We start from the raw sequence: 21,696 nt of genomic DNA on the forward strand, positions 1-21,696 counted from the left end.
ACCCCAGGCACCTGACATGGGCTAGGACTACAAAAAGGTTATATATGCCAATAGCCACTGACCAGTTACAACTGGTACTTTGAAATACTACTACTTCTTTTTTTTTAAAGCCTTATGCAAAATTACTGTAAGTATGTATACCTATGTATGAACAATGTTATCAATACTTGCTATTTGGTGCTTTTCCTAAAGCCCCCATTGCTTGAATAAAAATAATTGCATGAGAATCTTAGCTTTCTTTCTTTTTTTTTTTCCAAGTAAGTTTCTAGCCCTTATGGCTGCAGAGAAAATCTTGATAATGTGAAGTGAGTGTACCCTAAAGGCTCAGAAATCAGAAGGCAAATAAAAAGACTCCTGAATGGTTTAAAAAGCATGAGATTTTCTTTAAAAAATCATACAATCTTGTGATTTTTTTTTGAGCGCTGACTTACGTTTTTTAACGCTTGAAGTTGGCAATATTGTATACACACAGGTTTAACTTTCCATATGGGAGTAGTTCCAGAAAACCCAGTGTGACACTGGCAGACCAGGTGTCAGTCTTGCCAAAGCCCCAGGTCAATTCCCTTGTGTATTAGTATAGATCAAACTAATTGTTAAGTGTATATGAATGTATTTGGTTTTTAAATGTCTTGAAAACTAAGGGGATGTTACTTGCATTGTTTTCACTTATCTGTATCCTGTTATAATGTAATAGCAAACATTTACATTGTGTATACCCCTGTAACTAAATAACCCATCAAATGAGCCATTAAATGAGAAAAAAGCCTTGTGAAATGCAAATGAAGAACTTTAACAGAAAAATGCTAATTTCAAAGCAAGTGGTCACTGTGAATGATGATTGGCGGTCAAAGACTCAAAATAGGCAGTCAAAATTCCTCACTCTCCATCATCAAAGGAAAAGCCCATGTGGGTAGTGACACTGTCAGCTTGTTTTCTGTGAGAAGAAGCTATAAGAATGGATTCAAGGAAAGATCCCACATCTCTGGATTGTTTGGATTCTAACAGGCAGAATGACTGAACAAGGAGACACATCCCCAGAGTTATTCTGGGTAGCCCTTAGAGACTTTTGGGACACTGGCAGTTTATTACATTGCTGCTACCATTTGGAATTACAAACTGTGACTCACCTGTGCCTATATTTTACCTGCTCTAACTTCGCAATAATGCTCACTTCCTTTTCTTAGCTAATAAATCTTTAGTTTACTATAGAATTGGCTGCCAGTGTTGTCTTTGGTGTAAGAGCTAGAGTACAGTTGATCTGGGGTAAGTTACTGGTTCCTTGGGACTGGAAGCAACCTAAATGTTATGTGATCTTTGGTGTGAGTGACCATTTATCACTAAGTCCAGTTTGTCTGGATGGCAGGATAGACTGGAGCAGGGGTCGGCAACCTTTGAGAAGTGGCGTGCCAAGTCTTCATTAATTTAAGGTTTTGCATGCCAGTAATAAATTTTACATTTACAGGGGCCCCCGATGGAACCCCAGATTGGCAGCGGGCTGAGCAGGGCCGGCGGCCAGGACCCCGGCTGGCAGGGGTCCAGGCAGCTGGAACCCCAGACCAGCAGTGAGGTGAGCGGGGCCAGCAGCTGGTATCCCAGGTTGGCAGCAGGCTGAGCGGGGCCGATGGCCGGGACCCCAGCTGGCAAGCGGGCAGCAGCCGGAACCCCAGACCATCAGTGGGCTGAGCTGGGTGGCGGACAGAACCCCAGACCGGCAGCAGCTCACCCGCTGCTGGTCTGGGGTTCCGGCAGCTCCTGCCAGCTGGTGTCCCAGCCGCCAGCCCCGCTCAGTCCTCTGTCGGCCTGGGGTTCCGTTCACTCAGGCCAGCAGCGGGCTGAGTGGGGCCGGCAGCTGAGACCCCGGCTGGCAAGGGGCCAGTGGCCGGAACTCCAAACCGTCAGCAGGCTGAGCGAGGCCGGCGGACAGAACCCCAGACCGGCGGTAGGCTGGGGTTCCCTCTGCTGGCTCCTGCCAGCCGGCAGCCGGGACCCAGGCTGGCAGCAGCGTGCCAGTAAAAATCGGCTCACGTGCAGCCTTTGGCATGCGTGCCACAGGTTGCCGACCCCTGGACTGGAGCATCTAAGAGGACTGTCTGTGATGCCATGCTAAGAATGATATGGTGATCCAGTTCACATTTGGTACTGGCTTGGTAAAATCTAATTATAGAACATACCACCAGTTTGGGGTGTCTTTCCTGTTTTCTGACAGTCTTCCTTGAGCTGAGCCACTCCAAACAGCCTGACACCAGCAGGACTATTTACATTTCTAAAATTATTCACAAGACAGTGCAGGTTTGGGGGCATAGTATACATGTGTCTCTATATATACATATATAGAGGAACCATCAACATGTGAATATCCTAACTAGCCTTAAGTATCTGCATGATATTATATTTTTAAGCTTTGTCCACCTCTCCCTCTATTTCTACCCAATTGTTGCTACCACTAGTTGAGTCTTTGTCTGTATTTTAGGTCCTGCAAACATTTACACACATGCTTAAGTTTACCCAGTGGAACTACGTATGTGCATAAAATTCAGCAAGTGTGCCAGCATTCGAGCCCTTGACTAGAAGCCCTTTGAGTCCCTGGGTCCACATTCCTTTTTATTTTCTGAAATCTGTCTGTATGGTGTTAGCTCAATTTTGAGCACTGAGTGTATACATAATATAAAAATAATAATGATAACATGAAGAAAAGACAAGACAGGGAGGCTGAGGACTGAAGGCAAGATGATCATACAGGCACTTGGGAAGCTAATGGAGGTGACTTGACGGCTAAGTTTAATGTTTTAGTTATAGAATATATGTATTTTTTTTTTAAATTGCGGGTACAAGTTGCAACCCTAAGAAGGTGAGTATTCCTTGAAGTCAGCATGATCACTCTTTAATTAAGATTTGCAGGTTTGGAATCTTTGTAAGCTTGATTATAAATAATTAAAAATTGGTGGTTAGGCCACCAATCTAGGACTTGGGAGACCTGGGTTAAAGTCCCTGCTTTACTATCTGGGCAACTCACTTAGCCTTTCTCTGCCTCAGTTCCCTATCTATGAAATGGGGATAACAATATTTCTCCATCTCACAGAGGTGTTGTGAGGATTAATTAATTAAAAATTGTGAAGTGCTTTGAGATCTACTGATCTATATAAGAGCCAGGTAAGAGCCAGGTATTATTATTCTAACTAATTTCAGAATGGCTATTAAACCTCATGCTTCAGGGCCCAAGCCAATCTCTAATCATAAGACACAAGGTATGGGTATGGGACAGGTTTTCCCACATCTGCCTACTGCAGGGTTTTTACACCTTCCTCTCAAGCACCTAGCCCAGGCCACTATTGGAAATAGGGTATTGGACTAGACTTTAGGTCTGATGTAGTCTGCCAATTCCTATGTTCCTAATACATTTTGTATACTTTTTAGGCCCGGATTCCGCAAATTACTTTGTATCTGCCCAACACTGAAGTCAATGGGCTTACTTATAGTTAGGTGTACGCTTAAGTAGTTTGCTGAAGAGGGGCCTTAGTTTTCACGAGTGCTCATTGGGACTGTGAGAGCACATAAACTAATAATGCAGTAAAGGCGTCTGAGATACTAAACAGCAATAACAAATAATGCAGCAAAGGAGTACGAAGAAGGCTTGGTCTACCCGGCCAACTTATGTCAGTGTAACTGCGTCACTCAGATTTCCACACCCCTGCACAACCGAGTTACACTGACCTAACCCCCAGGGCAGCCAGCCCTGTGTTGACAGGAGAGCTCCTCCCACACCTACTGCCTCTCCGGGGGGTGGCGAAACTACACTGACGGGAGAAGCAATCCTGTGAGTGTAGACGAGCCCCGAGTGGGAGCTGGGGTCCCTCCTCCACGAGGCCCTGGAGCAGGTGCCAGTGGGAGGCATCCCTCAGTCGGACTCCTGCCGCCGTTCATCATCCTCATCATTGCTAGCGTCAGGCCTTGTGAGTAAGAGACGGGGAAGCGCCGTGCAAAAAAGGTGGGGCAGGGACACAGGAGAAGCCTTTCCGCGCCGTCAACAAGCGCCTCCCCGCCCGCCGGAGCCACACAGGCCGGGCCCGCTGCGGGCAGAGCGCCAGCCCCGACTCCCGCCCACCCGAGGCGGGCGGGCGGGCCGGCCGCGGCCGCCATCTTTGTTGATGTGTCAGCGCCCAGCTGCGGCCGGGAGCTGCCGCAGGAGGAGGAAGAACGCGGGGGACCCCGCCGCGGCCATGGAGGCGCTGCCGCCGCTCTGGCTCCCACCCTCCGAACCAGCGGGTAAGAGGCCGCTGGCTGGGGGCGGGGAGGCTGTGAAGTCCAAGCCGGGAGGCTGTGGCCGGGGTCAGTGGGATTGCGGCAAGGAGGGTGGAAGTGGGGGTTGGCTCGGTGCATTTCAGCCCCCCTGTGCCCCTGCCCAGCTCTCTCCGTCGGGTGCCGGCCCTGGCTGATTGCTACGCCGGCGTTAGACTTGCTTCGCTAGTTCGCCTCCCTAGTTTGCTGCTGAAGAGTTTTACCCCTGATGCTTAGGACGCTATCCCGCCCCCCCCCCCGCTTGCTCTTAGGAAGAGTTCGCTGGGGAAGCCTGGGGTGGACAAGGGAGCTAGGATCATACTGATGGTTTATGGTTGTCCCGCTTCTCTTGTCTAAGGATCTCGCAGCACTTTATGGCCAGGCTGGTTATTGAAGTTCTCCCTCTGCCCGGGAGTTAGGGAAACCTTACTGTAGCCACTGATCCAGGGGCGCACGCAAACAGAGGCCACACAGTGACGGAGGAAGAGAGGACCCAGGAGTCCTGACTTTCTTGCCAGTCAGCGTTCTAGAGCTGCCTCTGTAGGTGTTAAGGTGCCACAAGTACTTCTTTTCTTTTCTCTTTTCTCTTTTCTTTTTTCTTTTCTTTTCTTGAATAGGATCATCACCGATGATCCTGGTGTGCAGCTGCCTGCTGGGTTGTCTGACAGTTTAGTGCTTTTATTTCCTTCTCCAAAGTATCAAAAGTGATTAGGTAATAAAACCCTAAGGAGCTTTGGTGTTTCTCTAAACACTGGTTTCAGAGTAGCAACCGTGTTAGTCTGTATTCGCAAAAGAAAAGGAGGCCCTGTGGCACCTTAGAGACTAACAAAATAAATGGACACGAATCAGACGTCAAGAATTATAACATTCAAAAACCAGTTGGAGAACGCTTCAGTCTCTTTGGTCACTCGATTACAGACCTAAAAGTTGCAATTCCTCAACAAAAAAAACTTCAAAAACAGACTCCAATGGGAGACTGCTGAATTGCAATTAATTTGCAAACTGGATACAATTAACTTAGGCTTGAATAGAGACTGGGAGTGGATGGGTCATTACACAAAGTAAAACTGTTCCGCCCTTCCCCAGATGTTCTTGTCAACTGCTGTAAATGGCCCACCTTGAGTATCACTACAAAAGGTGTCTCCTTCCTCCCCCCCCGCTGGTAATAGCTCACCTTAAGTGATCACTCTACATCCAGTGTGTATGGTAACACCCATTGTTTCATGTTCTCTATGTATATAAATCGCCACACTGTATTTTCCACTGAATGCATCTGATGAAGTGAGCTGTAGCTCACGAAAGCTTATGCTCAAATACATTTGTTAGTCTCTAAGGTGCCACAAGTACTCCTTTTCTTTCTCTAAATACTGAGAGCCAGAGCTGCCTCTAAATGTGCATTGAAAACTAATAATAAAACAGCAAGATTTAATGATTGCTTTAATAATAATAAAATATTAACTGTGGTTATTCTGTACTGTGGAAACTACAGCAGACAAAATTTACTTTGGGCTTTTGTGTGTGGTCTTTTCAATTGCTAGTTGCTATGAGATTTCAATGAATCTGTTGCAAAGGAATCCAGGTGCAGGTAGCTGTAGTTGGAGTGACATCGGTAACTTGTGGCCTCTGTGGGAAAGGGTCAAGTTTAGGAGAGGGGAAAAAAGCAAAATGAAATTGAATACAAGGAGGTTAAAGTCTTGACTGGGCAGCTTTATGCCATTTCCTCATTCAGAAGCTTTAAAGTGTCTAGCTCCTGCTGTGTATCATCTGATTTTCCCCCCTCATATTTGTTTTTTTCCCCCTCTGTGGAAAGTGTTGATTATATTTTTACTGTCCTAATGCATAGAGTGTACAAAGCCTTCCCATTGTTTCTGCGGTTTGTGCTTCTATTATACACTTGTGGTTTTTGTGGTAAAACTATGTGAAGACTATGGAATAGCTGACATGAAGGGATTTTTTTTTAACCTTGCAGGATTACTGCAGTACAATATGTATTTTCAGCTTTTATTTATAAGAGCTGTCTGAAGTTCCAGGTTTAAAAATGGGAGGTTTTACACCAACTCAGGCAAGAAGAAAAATTCTGTTTGCGTAGTCCATATTTTTAGCTCTGATCCTGAGAAAGCAATCTTCACTGGTGGACCCTTTAAACCCACACAGAGTTCCACGAACCTCAGAGAGACATTTTGAAGATCTGGGAAGGTTGTGTTGCAGGATTGATTTTACACATGAAGATCCCAATCTGTCCTTTTATTTCTTTTTAATACAGTACTCTTATTTTTGTTGTCTTGTTTACTTTTTCTTCTAGTAGAATTTCCTTTATGAAAGGTAAAATAATACAGTATAATACTAATCATGCAGCACTCATTAAAAAAATCCCAAAGTGCTTCATAATATCAAATTTACAGATACTAACTTTAAAGGGACATTATCTAGGTGAAATCTAGTTGGCTTTATCAAAATAAAATAATTTTTAAAAAGTAGTTTCATTTCCTTTGAGTCTTCCCTACTAACTTCTTGGACAGAATATAGTCACAATTTCCTGCTTTATTTAAAAAAACATATATTTCTGTGCTGTTGCTCTCTGGAAGACTCTCATGAACAGGGGAAACTGATAAACTGACTCTTCATGGGAAACAGTGAAACTGGCTCTGCAGAAGTGTGGACAAATGTGCACTCAGTAGTGGCTTTTAAAATGTAAAATCTCGTGTGCTCGTGGGAATTAGGATCATGTTTTCCTTCATAGGTTCGTATAGTTCCTAACTCCTGGGAGCACATGAGATTTATATTTTAAAAGTTAAAATTAAAAGAATATTGTGTGCCCGCTATACTACTCATCTTTAACAGACCTCTATTAATGAATTTACCTTTAAAGCTTATTCACTCATCTGGGTCTCCTGAGCACTGATATTTTGGTCCCATCCGCACTTTTAAAAGTTTGCAGGGGGACCTTGTTGTAATATAGAAATGCTCCAGCACGGTAACACATGAGTCTGACTGATCAGTATATATGGAACAGTACCATATTTCAGCTGTTCTTTAACTTTGGACTTGCGGGGTTGTAGCAACTTTTGGAAACTCCTTTAATTAAAAACCCATTTTAGTTCTCACTGCTCAACCCATGACTTAGTTTTCAATTTGTGGTCTGCAGACCTCTGGGAGTCTGCAGCCTATGTCTAAGATTTCTGCACTTCCGTTCAAAATTTTTTAGGGGTCTGCAAATGAAAAAAGGTTGAAAACCACTGACGTAGCCAACTCAGGGTGCTACAGTGTTTTAACTAGCAATGGTCTGGGGGAGCTCTCATATAGACAGGTTACTAGGAGTTAATTGGCACTTCAGCAGGCAAGTCATCCACCCCTGCCCAGAGCGGGTCTGGATGACATGGTAGCTAAGATGCTGCTACTGCAGCAAGGCTACACTAGGGCTGTTGCCAGTGGAGCTGCACTGGTCTGAGACATGGATGGCTGAACAGTATAGAAACAACCAGGTTTTGTTAGCAATGTGTCAGTTTAGCTAAGAGGGTGCTAAGTCTTTTCTACACTGGGAAAATTATGAAATATGTTTCTGCACTGCTGCAACTCCCCCAATGAAGGATTATTTATCTGCTTGTCCCTCCCCTCCCCTTCCTTTTGTTAGCAAGCCCTTAGAGCTTAAAGGCTGTTTTAAAACCCTGTTTAAAGATTACTGGTTTTGGGCCCCAGGCCAGCCCCATTGCTGGGATTGTAGGATTCCGCCTTGCCCTCCCCCGACAATTATGAATAGATCCAATTTGACCATCACATGTACAGTAACCTTGGAACCAGACAGACTAAATATTAACAGACTGTGGTTGCCCAGTGACTTGCATTGTAATTGTAACAAATCTAGCCCCAGTGGTAAACCTAACCATGTTCAAGTTTATCTTCAAGTTGAGCTGTGATTGGTTTCACTGCCAAAACATCAATCAGATCACAATATGAAGCCTTTGCAGGATACGGGGAAAAACTCAGAGGTACCTCAAAGGAATCATGTAAAAAATACACACTAAGGTAATGCACAAGTTGTGACACAAGCAAAGAAAACCCAGTTAAAACAGCATATCTTGTTTTCCAATTCCTTTAGAGTGAGTCATAGTGCTTTGAAGATATACAGTCCTGAGTTTTGCACCTCAGTGCTGAAATGGAGCAACCTGCAACCATTAAATATACATAAATAGCATTAAAAACAATTAAATAAAATGATAGTCTGATACTCTAAATTTCCTTGCTTTTATGTACTCTGCCAATCTACCTTTATCCCTCCCATCTCCTGAAGCTTAGTGCTCATAACACAGTGAGGCTTTGTCTACACTGGGTCAGAGAGCTGTGTCAATTTACACTTGTGTTTAGAGCACTGTTACAGCCTTAATACACCGTAGACTTTTCCATTCCTGTTACAAACAGATTTGTGCCCTGACCACGGCTGCAATCCTCTTTGACTTTCCCTGCGTAGAGAGGCAGCCTGTAACACAGTTTGGTTCTACCTCCATGAGCCAAGTAAGCGATGTTTGAAGTAACTATGATTAGGACTAGTGTCTTATAGTAGCAATTTTTGAGAAATCTCCTACTTCTGCCCTACCACTGAAGGAAGTGCGAGTGTAGACAGAGCTCAGGTGGTTTTACTGCCATGTTGCCTAGACCTGCACTGTCTAAATAGTAGTAATGGTAATAAACTACTTGTCTCAATCAAACAGGGAAATAGAAGGTTATACTATATTAAGTAAAGACCTTTAAAACACAGATTTTAAACATGGTTTAGTTCAAGCCAAACCATGTTAGAAACCATCTTATCTGTAACCACGTTGAGCCATGTTTGAGTTGAGCTCAAGCACTTTTCCTTAATGGTGCTTAAACACATGTATACCAGCACTGAGAGGCATATTCTACTCCTGTTGTGTGCATGGAACGTATCATTCTTATCTTATTTAGTAGTACACAGAACCAAAGTACAACTTTTTTTTACATGGTGTCTTCTATCCATACTTTGTTCTGAAACAATGGAATGGAACTTAGTACAGGATTGCTGGCTTTATGTTGGAAATTGGCAAGCAAAGTGAACGCCGCCAAGTGGTACAATAATATGATCAAACTAGCTGTCCTAGAAAGAATTGCTTGCAGTACAAGAGGCAGCAGAAACAATTTCTTTATTTTAAACACACAGGTTCTCAGACTGCTGTTCGTGGACCCATGACTGGTAGCTAGTTGATCAGAGTTGTCTCTCTCTCTTGTTTCAAGCTTTTAAATTCCATTAAAGCATCACTAAAATACATTAAACACTTTCCCCATATTATCCTTCTGTGTGAGCAATCACTATAGTTGCCACAGGGATGTTACACAATTAGGGCTAGGAATAAGTGGTCCATTCAGTTTTTGAGTGAGCAGGGGAAGTGGTCCATGTGGTTATAAATGGGAAAGAATAATCATGGGGAAATTCTGCCCCCCCCCTCAAAAAAAAAAATTCTGCACACAATACAGTATTTTAAAACTTTACATATTTTATTTGTCAAAATAACACTATATATAATCACTCCAGGTTCAATTATTTTTATAATTTATTTAAAAGTAAAGTCAGAAACTGTGTCTGTAACAATACAGACACACATAAAATTTTCCCCCCAGGAGTAGAGAGTTAAAACAACCCAGTTCCTGTTTCTCTGCTACCTCTCCCCCGGAGTCCAGCTCAGGGTCCAGACATCTCTCCAGATTCCACCCCACTCAGACACTCACACCCCCCCCAGAGCCCACCTATGGGCCCCTTCTCCCCAGCCCAGATACTTGCATGCACCCCCTACACCCCTAGAGACCAGGGAGCCAGAGGGAGAAACAGCCTGATCCTATTGGGATCCAGGCTTGTATGCAGTTTCCTGCACGCTTCCTCCTGGGCGTGCCAGGAACTGCAGCTGCCCAGAACCCTTGCTGCTCTTTCCTCCTTCCCCTGGTAGTGTCTTCTATTTGTGAGCTGGGCTCTGCTGGGTCCAGTGGCCCCTAGTGGCGGCCATCAGCTCAGCAGCTCAGTTCTGGAGGTGCGGGGAGTAAATTCTGCACAGAACATTAATTTCTGTGCAAATTCTGCATTGTGCAGTGGTGCAGAATTCCCCCCAGCAGTAAAAGAAGGAGTGCATGAGATTCTCTGTATTATTAAGCTGTCCATGCTACAAAATGATTGGTCTCTAGATCTTTATGATTTAATGAAGTTCTCAGTCAGAAACGGGTGGCTCAATTATATCTATAATAAAATATTGTGCATTATTAGGTTAGCATATTTTATTATCTCGGGTATGTTTGGAATTCATTATATTTGCTATAGAGTTAACAACTATTGTGATAAGAAAAGGAGTACTTGTGGCACCTTAGAGACTAACAAATTTATTTTATTGTGAGCTTTTGTGATGCATCCGATGAAGTGATATGTAGCTCACGAAAGCTTATGCTCCAATAAATTTGATAGTCTGTAAGGTGCCACAAGTACCCCTTTTCTTTTTGCGAATACAGACTATCACGGCTGCTATTCTGAAAACTATTGTGATATCATTGGTCGCTGCATAATTTGGGTCACAGCAACTGATCTGCACTAGCATTATTACAGAGTAGGGTTTTGTGCTTGTTTTATAAAGGGCAGAAGTTTGTGTGTGTGTGCGAGGAGGGAATCTTGAACCTATAAGGGAAATTTTAGACTGACAGAACATAATTTCCCCAAGATGACAATTGGCTAGAATCCTAGGAAACTATACTGGTAAAAAGGCAGTTACTACTATAACTTCGGTATCTCTCTGGAATCATTCATCTATCTTACTAACCAAAATTAGTGTTGAGACTGGAGCAGATGTGAAAGTGCATGATTTTGCTGCTGAAAACGTGCAGAAAATTGAGTCTTCGAGCTGATGGGAGTTGCTGGCCAGTCTAGACGCACAGTTTATTGGTATGATAGTTAACAAGGTTACTGAAGACAGAAGCCGGTCTAACTTTTGAAAAGCCAGTTGGCAATCGAGCAAAACTCTCCTTGACTCTGACTGTCAATTTACTTAGCTTCTGTAACCTCATTGCTGTTTGGTGTCTATCACTGCTACAACCACAATGATGCCTATCCGAGTCACTGACTCAATTCCATCTTATCTGAAAGTATCCCTTTCTACTCCCCTCTTTTCTAATATTGCACAGTCCTTTGCCCTGGCCTCACTGAGTCCCATCTCTCCAGATTGCACCTGCCCTTTCACATGTACAAAAAAACCCCATGATTATATGAGCATCATCCTCAAACAGCACCCACTGGTCCAATATTCATTTAAGGATCTGATTCCAACCCTCCCTTTGTTGTTAAAATCCTCCATAGACTTTCTGTAACTGACTTCATGAACCTTTGTTTCTTCTTTTGAACTTCTAGCAACAATCTCTCTTCTCTGTCACTCTGCACATGCTCTGACCATAATTGTCAACTCTGTAGCATATATATAACTAGCAGCAAGCATACTAGAGAGAATAAAATATGCTAACCTAATAAAGCACAATATTAATTATAGCCATAACTGATGGACCTGTATGAGAGGCAGCTCCTCTTTATTTCTTGTCACGTAGAACACAATTTCTTTATTTCTCCAGTTAATTGATTCCCCATCTCCTTATGAATCTTGGTTGAAAATACATTTTTCTCGCTTGCCTTTACTACTTAAATTCTCTCTCATTTACTTCTGGTAGTATTGTTTAATTCAGTAAAGTGTGTTGAGATGCAGCTTGTATGAAAGACACCATGCAAATTAAAGATGTGTTGTATTATTGACTTGGAAATAGAACAGGAAATCTAGTTGTCTTGATCTATGCAATGAACTTAAAACAATAACTGAAGATATCCTGTTCTATTAAAAAATCTACCCTCCCCCTCTCCGGACTGGTGGAACGACTGAAGTACAAAGATGTGTTCAGTCCTTTTACTTTCAGCTGAGTGAATGCTTTGAGATTTGAGTAACAACATAGCTGTCATATAATCCAAGCTGCAAGAGCTCTCTGTTCAATTTTAATTGGTAGACTGTAGTATGTTACAGTACATGTGTCATAAAGCGTGCTCTGATGACAAATGCATATCTATACATTTCATAGACACTGATTGAGCATGCTGACCTATTTCTTTCCCTAATTAAATGATTATACTTAGTGACCTTAGCCCATGAGGCCCATGGTTTTAAATTAAAGTTTAATTTTTTTTACCACAAATTACATAATTATAAAAATTCAGAATATTTTGTAGTATCAAATCATTATTCCTTTAATACTATCCTAGTGTAAAACTATCACTGTGCGATGAAGTGTAGACCATGCCACATTGCATCATGTGGATTTGTTTTTCTAGTAGTTAGTAACTAAGTAGTTAGTAACTATTGAATTAGTAACAAAGTAGTTTCCTTGTTTCTGTCAGTTGTCAGGTTCTTGATACGTCTTGTAATGCAGTTTTTGTGTATTGTAGTAGAGTAACTTTTTAAAAGGTAGTGGAAAATATATTTTTAATTTTACAGTAGCCTTTCTAAGGTGTTTATAACAGGATGGTGTAAAGGACATGGAATGATATTCGGTACTATGGTATTACTAGGAGAAAATTTCTACATAGGGCTAATTTATCTGAACAGTTATGGGCTTGCTAATAATACTTAGTGCTGTTAATGAAGGTCTTTGCACATAATCATTTCCAGTCTTATTTTCAATATTCTATGTTGAATTTTGTATGTTCAGCAAGAAAATTCTAAACAATCTTATACACTTTGAATACTTTCCATCCAATTAATCTTAACAATTAACACTTTTTTTTTCAAATAAACAAATCCTTCACCCTATTCTATATTACAATGACTAAAGTATCTTGTCATTTGTTGGTATTTCCATTTGGAGTAGGGGGTTTGATTAAATCAGTTGTACTCAAGATTTTTATTGCTCAAAACCCTTGAACACAAAAACAGCTTTATAAATAAATTATCCCATAGATACTTGTACACATTTTTATTTCTGGTAATCTAGAGGAGTTGGAAACTTCATTGATAGGTTTTTCCTGGTGATGGAAGCTGTAGTGTAGACAGGTCATAGGAGTTGGATGATCTGATGTGGTAAATACCTGAACCCTGTCTACCCTACAACATCCACTCTAGATTGTACTGCAGCAGAAAAATGCTTACAAATATTCCCAGTGTAACTAAGATCACTGTTGTTTCATTAGCTTTAACAATTGTTTCCTTGGCAGAAAAGTGCTTTTATATAGGGGCCCATTTGTGCAGATCATCTTGCAGGATTGAGGCCTAATATCAGAATGGAAGAAACAAGTGAGGGTAGCAAATGATAGGGAAAAAGAAGGTGGGAGGAAAGTAAAGGGTTAGTTATAGCAATAAGACCAGTTACTCAGTTTAGGCATGTGCACATCTTAATGGGACAAAAAATGATTCATAAAATAATTTATAACTGGCGCTTGTTGCAGACATCACAGTAAAGAATAATTTTAAGGAGAGTTTGCAGGTTCATATAGACTTATAAAACTGACACATTTTAACATGAGTTTTGGAGAATTAAGTCAGTAAATGTACAGATAAAATATTTTCTAAGTGGAATAATATCTTGATAACATTCAAAGTGCAGCTTGCAGACATAGATAAACTACATTCCATTTTAACAAAAAGAGGCTGAATTTCAGCTGAGGATGCACTTGGAATCTTGTGGCCTGACTTTCAGAGGTACTGAGCAACCATAACACACAGTGAAGTCAATGGGAGCACTGGGTGCTTGGTACTTTTAAAAATCAGGCCACTTAGTTCTTTTCCCTAATTAACAAAGGTGACGTATAACAGGTGGAGCAGAATAGGTCAAACACATCTAGTATGCTTTACAGCAATCCTCAGTTTGTGGGTGGAGTTCGTTCTCTCTCTGTCCCTGTCTCTCTCTCTCTCTCTCTCTTTTTTTTTTTTTAATTTGGAGTAGGAAATTGTGTTGCAACACCATATGACCCGTAACCATGAGCTTTCAAAGTAAGTGCAGTAATGCATGCAATTTACTCCTGGAAATAGAAGTCATATTGCTTATATTTGCTAATGGAAGAGTCAGGAAAAGCCATGAATTCTTTCTTGTAGCATCTCTGATTCTAGATGCCTTGTACTTTTCATGGAAAAAAAAATCTTCATTTATCACCCTACAGCCCACTAGCAATCATGGTTGTCTAGATTTATTAGATTTTATTAGAATTGTTTTTAAAAGTATGGTTAAGAAAATTTGTTATTTGGGGGGGGTTGGACCAGTTGCCCACAGCTGATGAGTTCCTGTAAGAGTGAAACCAGCGACAATTGGTTTCAGCTGCTTTGAAGGGTGTACTAGTCCTGTAGTACTGTGTCAAAAGCAACAATGCTGGAAAAATAAAGAGAACTGTATCATGTCCTACACGTAATGCAGCTGATTTTCCTTCTTGATTCAAGTTTGCCATTTGGCTTCCGGACCAGCTTCTGTAAGTCCCATCCAAAGCAGAATTTTACCATTAATTTTACATCACAAGCCTGCCTTAAAGAATGAGTAACTTTTATTTTTGTTGGTGTGCTACAGTACTTGATATGTAGAGATTACCAAGAATATCTAATAAAAGAAATCATGCAACCCATGCTCAAAAAGGGACTCTGGCTTCTGTTCTTCAGCTCAGTAAGGCTAGGTCTACGCTAGAATTTCTTTATATTTCCTTCTACCGCTGTTGCAGCTCTGTCAATAATAGTAACAGCTGGAAGTATGGACCAGGCACAGGTCTTTTAACCACCTTGTCTAACCACTAAGGGCTGATGATATACTTTTTGTAACTTATCCCAGTATAGTTTGTTTCCCTTTCCGTATGGGGATGGCTGTATCAATATAAAAGTGTTTTATGCAATAACTACATCCATGCTGTGGTGGGGAGGGTTTGTACCAGTTTAAGTTCACTGGTGTACTTAAAGTGGTACAACTCGTGTGGTTAGACAATTGTGCTCTGGATTCAGCTTCGACAGTATTTGACTGATATGCAGGTCCCATGCACCCAACATCTTTGAGTACCATTCGTGATTCATGTAAGCAGCATGAAGATGCTATTCTTTCCCTCTTGGCGATACGGGGAAAGGTGAATAACAATAATCTTATTATTGGGTTCTGCTGGCCGTGTGTCCTGATGAGCAGTGTTATGAGTGAGTGTTATGCAAACCAGATGAGCATTACTGGAATTGGAGGAGCAAATGGACCTGACTTTATGCGTGCCACTAGTTCCTTGCACAGAAAGGAGAGGAAGTCTGCACCACATAGCACAGACAACCAGTTCTTTTCTGTGGAGCAGACAGCTGCCCCACAACCCTGGCCACTAATTATAGATAAAGAGAAGAAAAAGTAGATCTTTCTTCCACTCATTAGTAGGAGGGAGAGGAGGAGAAAAACAGAGGGGTAAAAACCCCCATTTTTTCCAGATGCCAGTAGAGGAGAAGGACCCTACCAACCAGGAGGGAGAGAAGATTAATAGTCCCCTCTCCTGGTGACCAGCAGAGCAAGCTACACATTAATTCACTTATCTATTTTATGTGCAATTCAGGTTTTAAAAATATCTCTTATAGTCTGTCCTCTAATTTCTGAGCTTGTGGGGTTGGCAATATGGAGGATTAGTGGAAGTTGCAGAGCATTTGAAGGATTACTGCTTAGAGGTGTTTGCTTCGATATTCTATGATGAATTTCAAGGAAAATGACCTTGACAAAATACAACCTTTAAAAGCCACAGGAGCAGTAACAGTACAGGAAGATTTCTAGGTTGTTGGTCAACACAGGTTTGAGGAGGGACCATGAATATAAAGAAAGATTCTAAATAGTTTAAAGACTTTGCTGTTTAAAATTGGAAGGTATAAATGAGTCCCTCTGAAGAAATCTTAAGGAAAGGTCTGGTCTACGCACCGTTTTTGTACGGCTTTAACTATTTTGGTTAAATTTTTATTGAAATAGTTATCAGTACAACTCTTAGGATAGATGCAGGTATTCCTGTACAGAGCATCTTTATACTGGTATGATTTTATTCATGCTGGGGAGAGTTGTACCACTTTAACCACACATAGTTAAAACAGTACAATTTATATTTAGACAAGGCCTAAGAGTTTCACATGAAAATTGCGAACCGTCTGCTTTATTGCCATATCTAGAGTGAATAGAATATATGGAAGGGTAGCAGGGGGATGGCATGTGTTTCCTGAGGAGTAGGACATTACTATTTCACTTCCTGTAAGAGGTATCTCGATACTTTCACATCTCCAGAGTTTGAAAGAATATTGTATTTTAGCTGACCTGTGCTCTGAAATCTGTCTGGTGGTTGCATGATGGGCTTTTACATTTAGCAAGTTGACATTTGGTGACAAAGAATTGAAAATAATCTTTACTTTACCACTGCAAGTTAAAGTTGAATCTCTCCAGCCTAGTATGTCATGCATTATTGTGGTTCTAGACTAATAAATTAATCAGAAGTTTAATTTGAAAACATTTTAAAACAAATGCTATCTGCATCACCTAGTCTTCAGTGAGTGAATTTCCTTAAGCTTATTATTATTTTCTGCAGAGACTTGCAAAATATTTTTTAGTTCAGGTACTGACATTTAAGTGTGATCACAGATAATCTCCTCTTGTAGTAATTCAGCATGATAAACTTATTACTGTACTATGATCAGTCTCATGGTTGTGCACGCATATAACTTACTCTTGTGCTCTTCTTTACAATTTAATTTTTCACCACAAAATAACATTAAAAATCAGTGTCTGACAGACATTGTTTAAAAAAACCCACCAAATCCTCTGCTTATTACATTTCTTAAAGTGAAGTTAACAGAGGGCTGTATAGTTGGTTGTCAGTTTGCAAGAGTATGGGAGTGAACCCTGGATAAGAACCAGAGTTGAATAATTGCCTTGGGGTAGATCAGACATAAACGGATAAACAAGATAAGGGCTTGATTCTGCAGCCCAGTAGGGCTACCAACATGAGACACTTTGCAGATTGGATCCATACTGTGCGGATCAGGCCCCTACTTCGTTAAATGATTCCAATAAATATATTAAACTTCTTTAAAAAATTCCCAAGTGGATTTGAGGGCACTTTAATCTCAGCAAAAGTGCTCTCGGTCAGACAAAAGACTAGCAGAAAAATAAATATTTTTACTTAAGTATTTTCTAAATTGACACCTTCAACTTGGAAATGATCTTGTCTGAAATTTTATACTTGGTAAAGGCCATGGTCCTGCAAATGCACAGATGCTTAACTTTTAAAGATACTGATAGTCTCATTAACTGTGGAAGCAGCGCCGTAGTTACAACACACCTGTAAGATTACTGACACTGAAAGACACTAGCAAAACACTTCTTTTCAATTTGTGCATTTGACAGCATCTTGTGTATCATCAGTTTCATTGTTTTCCCCTTTATATAGTCAGTTTCTTGCTTGCTGAAAAGACTGTGATAAACATTGAAGGGGGAGCTGAAAAACCCTTAAACTTTTTTTAAAGGAAACTTAAAAAAAAATCATACACTCTGCAAAAGGCAAAAAATGCATTATTTAAATACTCATTTCCAAAATATTTAAGTTGACAGTGTCCCTTTAAAAGTTTTCCAGCTGAAGATCAAAACGTGACCCTAAGATTTTAAACCAGTTTACTCTGAATATTGTGTCAAATGCTGAATCATAAGAGGCTACATAAGTGGTAATCATAATATTACTCTGTATTTTTATGATCCAATTTACGAGGAAATAATGAAAAACAAGGTTCCTCTTCATCAACCTTCAGAGCAGAATTAATAACACACATCCTTCAGCTTTCTAAGACCTTGTCATTGGCTAGACCCATCTTCCCTCCACCCACTTCCAGGTCTGCTTTTCCCCTAACATTCCTACAGCAGAGTGTGTCATGAATGCCAAAAAAGTGTTACTCATTTTAGCAGGCAGCACAGAACTTATAAACATAGGGACGATTCTTGTCTCATGGGTATATTGCTGTGTATATTGAAAAATTCAGTCCTGCACACACTCGTGTAGCAGAAATTCATATGGACCCATTTATCAGAAAACACGTCAATGAAATACAGGACTCAATGTAAACCCCCAAACTGCTAAATCTAAACCATGAGATTAAACCAAATTAGTACTTCTTTTCCTCCCCTTGCTTCCCACTCTTTGTATGCGCACACTGTTCAGATGTCATTGTCCTCCTTGCTGCCCTCACCATGTTGCTCCTGCTGGCACATTTTACGTTGGAGGATAATACCTGGGATTACTGTCAGTAACAAAAATTGTCACATTCTTGCCAGTGCCATCCTCTGGTACTAACAAAACAAAAACAAAAAAACCTACATGTCTCCCACCTGCTGCAACTGCAGTTTTACTCCCTCAAAGCACGAAGGCAATATTTAAAACATATCTGAATTGTGCTGCCCCGCAAAATTAAATTTTAAAGTTTTGGAAATACCGTCAAGTGACAGAGGAAAAATATTTGCAAGTCATCTCTGGTGCATGCAAAAGATGTTGTAGCATTCCCACCAAAGTAGTAGTTTGCAACACTGAGTTAGTAGTGTTACCAACCCTCTCAGTGGTTTGTTTGTTTTTTCCTTAAAGCTCAAGCTCCTGGAATCATGTGATGAGACTCTCTGCTTTCATTTATACAAAATAAGCCAGTTTCTAGCCCTAATACTTGGAGAGAAAAGCTTGGAATGTGAACCCTAAAAACTCAAAAACCAGAAAGCAAAATATAAACTTAAAAATGATTAAATCATGATTTTGAAGGCCTCATGGTTTTTGACTGCTTGGATTTGGGAATACAGAGTTAGTACTTATGGCTATGCTATTGGCTGTCAGTATGATGGAGAGAGGGGTGTTTTACTCCTATGCAAATCTTATTCATTCTCTCTCTTGTCCTGTGCCAAACTGGTGACTATTACCTTATAGCAGGGCTATGGTTTTGAAGTGGACGGCTTAGACTTGTCTGCACTCCACGTACCACCTATTTTTTTTAATTTTTTTTTTTTGTAATTTGTGTCTGAAACTCTCATTTGGTCTGTTTACATCAAGTCTGGTTGAACTGTGTCCATGCAATGGTCCCCCGATCCTCCCCGTGCAGCTCCTTTGAAACCACATTTGTGTATCCCCACCATCCATGCTGTTTAACCCTGTATGGGCTGCGGCACAGAGGCAAAAGTGCTGGGAGGTTATGTATGGAAAGCGAAATGTTGAGACAATGCACTTTGGAATGCCCTATGCTGTAGAGAGCTGGGAGGAAGGAGAACTGGTCAAACTAGTGGTACAGGCATGCTTGGAGGGTTCTGCCAGAGCACCCAAGTGTCATGGACTAGTTACAGGATCTAGGTATCTGGCAAAGTCAAAACATGGTTAGCTGGCCTGGTTACTAATAGACTTAATCACGTTGTTTGCTGACGCCAACTAGAGATTAACCACGCCACTTTCTTACACCATATACAAATAAATGCCACCTCCATCGCTGTCGATAAAATATTTTATCTTGTCATAAGCTTGTGTCAGTGTTCTGTTTTTCCATAACCACGCTGACATCTGACAACCTATGTTAGGGCACAGTAGAAAGCATCATAGATATTAGCCAAAATGTCAGGTTTGATTTAAGAAAATTGCTACTGCTAGGCTAAGTTTTATTGAAATTTTACAAACTGCATCATTACCAACGCACTTTAGTTGATAAAATGGTGACTATCTCTTATCTTAATTTATAAGACCTGTAGCAAGCAATTGCTTGAATAATTGAAAGAGTATCTGGTGTATTCTGCCGTATGCATGTTCGAATTTGTTGTCTTGTTCTATTCGTTTGCAAAGGCTATTTTACATAAATATCAAAATAGAGCTGGGAGGGTCATCCATGCTTATGTAAACATATTGGATGAAAGTTTCTGATATGAAGCTCAGCAGTGAAATGATGAAAAATGTTGACATTTGTTTCTATTTAAATGTTAGCAGTTGAAATGGAAAAAATTAGTTACCACATCCTATTGGGGTCTATTGATTCCACATCCATCTTGGGCTTTCTCACAGGTCACTTGCTAGTTTGAACTAGAATAGGTGCTGGATACTCTGAAACTTGAGTCTTTAAATTAACATTTGTGGACTAAAGTAACTGAGCCAGAGGTTGTGGGCCTATTGCAGGGGTGGGTGGGTGAGGTTCTGTGGCATGTGATGTTCAGGAAGTCAGACTAGATGATCGTGATGGTCCTTTCTGGCCTTAAAGTCTGTGACTCTGAGACCTGGGTCAAGGTGGGGCAGTAAAACTCCTTATGTAGACTGTTATTTTGGTATGACTTCCTTTTTTAGGCCTGGTCTAAACTACCAAGTTAGGTTCACGCAAGGCGACTTATGTCAATCTATTTGTGCATATGTCTATGCTCAAATTTGTCTTTTGCTGATATAAACGCCTTGCTACAGCAATGCAGTAACATCACCTCCCCAAACAGTGTTGAGGCATGGTCAACCTACTGAGATCAATGTAATGTGAGCGTAGACACTGTGTGACCAATGTCGGCCATAACAGTCCTCCAGCAGTTGTCCCACAGTGCCTGACGGTGACCGTTCTGGCTACAGTTGTGAACACCAGTGCCCAGGGTCATGAAGATCAGAAGTTACTTCCCCCACACGTTGATGTTTATATTTTAAATACTTTTTCCTGATTGCCCACCTAAGTGAGCGCACCTAGCAGCTCTCCCTTGTTGTGAGCAACTGTCCATGCCAGTTACATGCTCTAGATGTGCAGTTGCCTGGAGTAGACAGAAGTACTGGGTCCCCGGGGAGACAAGACTGTGCAGACACAGCTGCAGTCCAGTTGCAGAAATGTGAACATCTATGAAGAGATTGCATAGGGGATACTGGTGGAAGAATACAACAGGAATCAGCCCCAGTGCTGTGTGAAAGCAAAGGAGCTGCAGCAGGCATAGTTCACTCTTTCATAATGCAGACTACATGGTAATAGTGGCTTGTACACCACCTCCATTCAGTCGTGACTGCACAGACTATCTCCCTGCCTGTTTCCGATGATTTAATCTTCAGCAGCTCCAGAGCATTGCATCTTGTGTTGAAAGTGACGAGAGGAAAGTGTTTTGCGTCTCTTTTAAAGGGTCTGAAAAGTGAGTTGTCCTTTTTGAAAACAGCTGATTGTTGTTGTCTTCAGTATATCTTTTCTCCTATGTGTTCTGTTCCTGTAACTTGCTGTTCTCCACAGGCTTCCCTATCCATGTTGTCCAGGCATCTGATGCTCTCCCTGGTGTGCTACTCCTCTGATATTGTCTTTGTCTGCCTCACTCTCCACTCCCCTGTACGTTTTCCTGTTGTTGATGGCTGGCAGCTCCCGTGCAGGTACTGGCTTCCATCCCTGGGTGGTGTTCCTGTCTTCTCCTAGTAGAGAC

General features: G+C 41.3%; 1 protein-coding gene across 5 annotated transcripts in view; it reads left to right on the forward strand.

Moving 5' to 3' along the window:
* Window positions 1–3,710: 3,710 nt before the first annotated feature.
* CCDC186 (coiled-coil domain containing 186) overlaps window positions 3,711–21,696 on the forward strand; it is a 55,835-nt gene continuing 37,849 nt past the window's right edge. The window contains exons 1-2 of one of the 5 annotated variants that reach the window (XM_037903852.2): window positions 4,000–4,263; window positions 21,513–21,646. The gene's annotated coding sequence lies outside the window, so the exon portion shown is untranslated. Of the gene's footprint in view, window positions 4,264–21,512; window positions 21,647–21,696 lie in introns of all 5 variants that reach the window. The other 4 variants (XM_043550980.1, XM_037903851.2, XM_043550979.1 and 1 more) reach the window with 4 other exon arrangements.

This window comes from Chelonia mydas, chromosome 7, assembly GCF_015237465.2.
Source record: "Chelonia mydas isolate rCheMyd1 chromosome 7, rCheMyd1.pri.v2, whole genome shotgun sequence".
Lineage (NCBI taxonomy): Eukaryota > Metazoa > Chordata > Testudines > Cheloniidae > Chelonia > Chelonia mydas.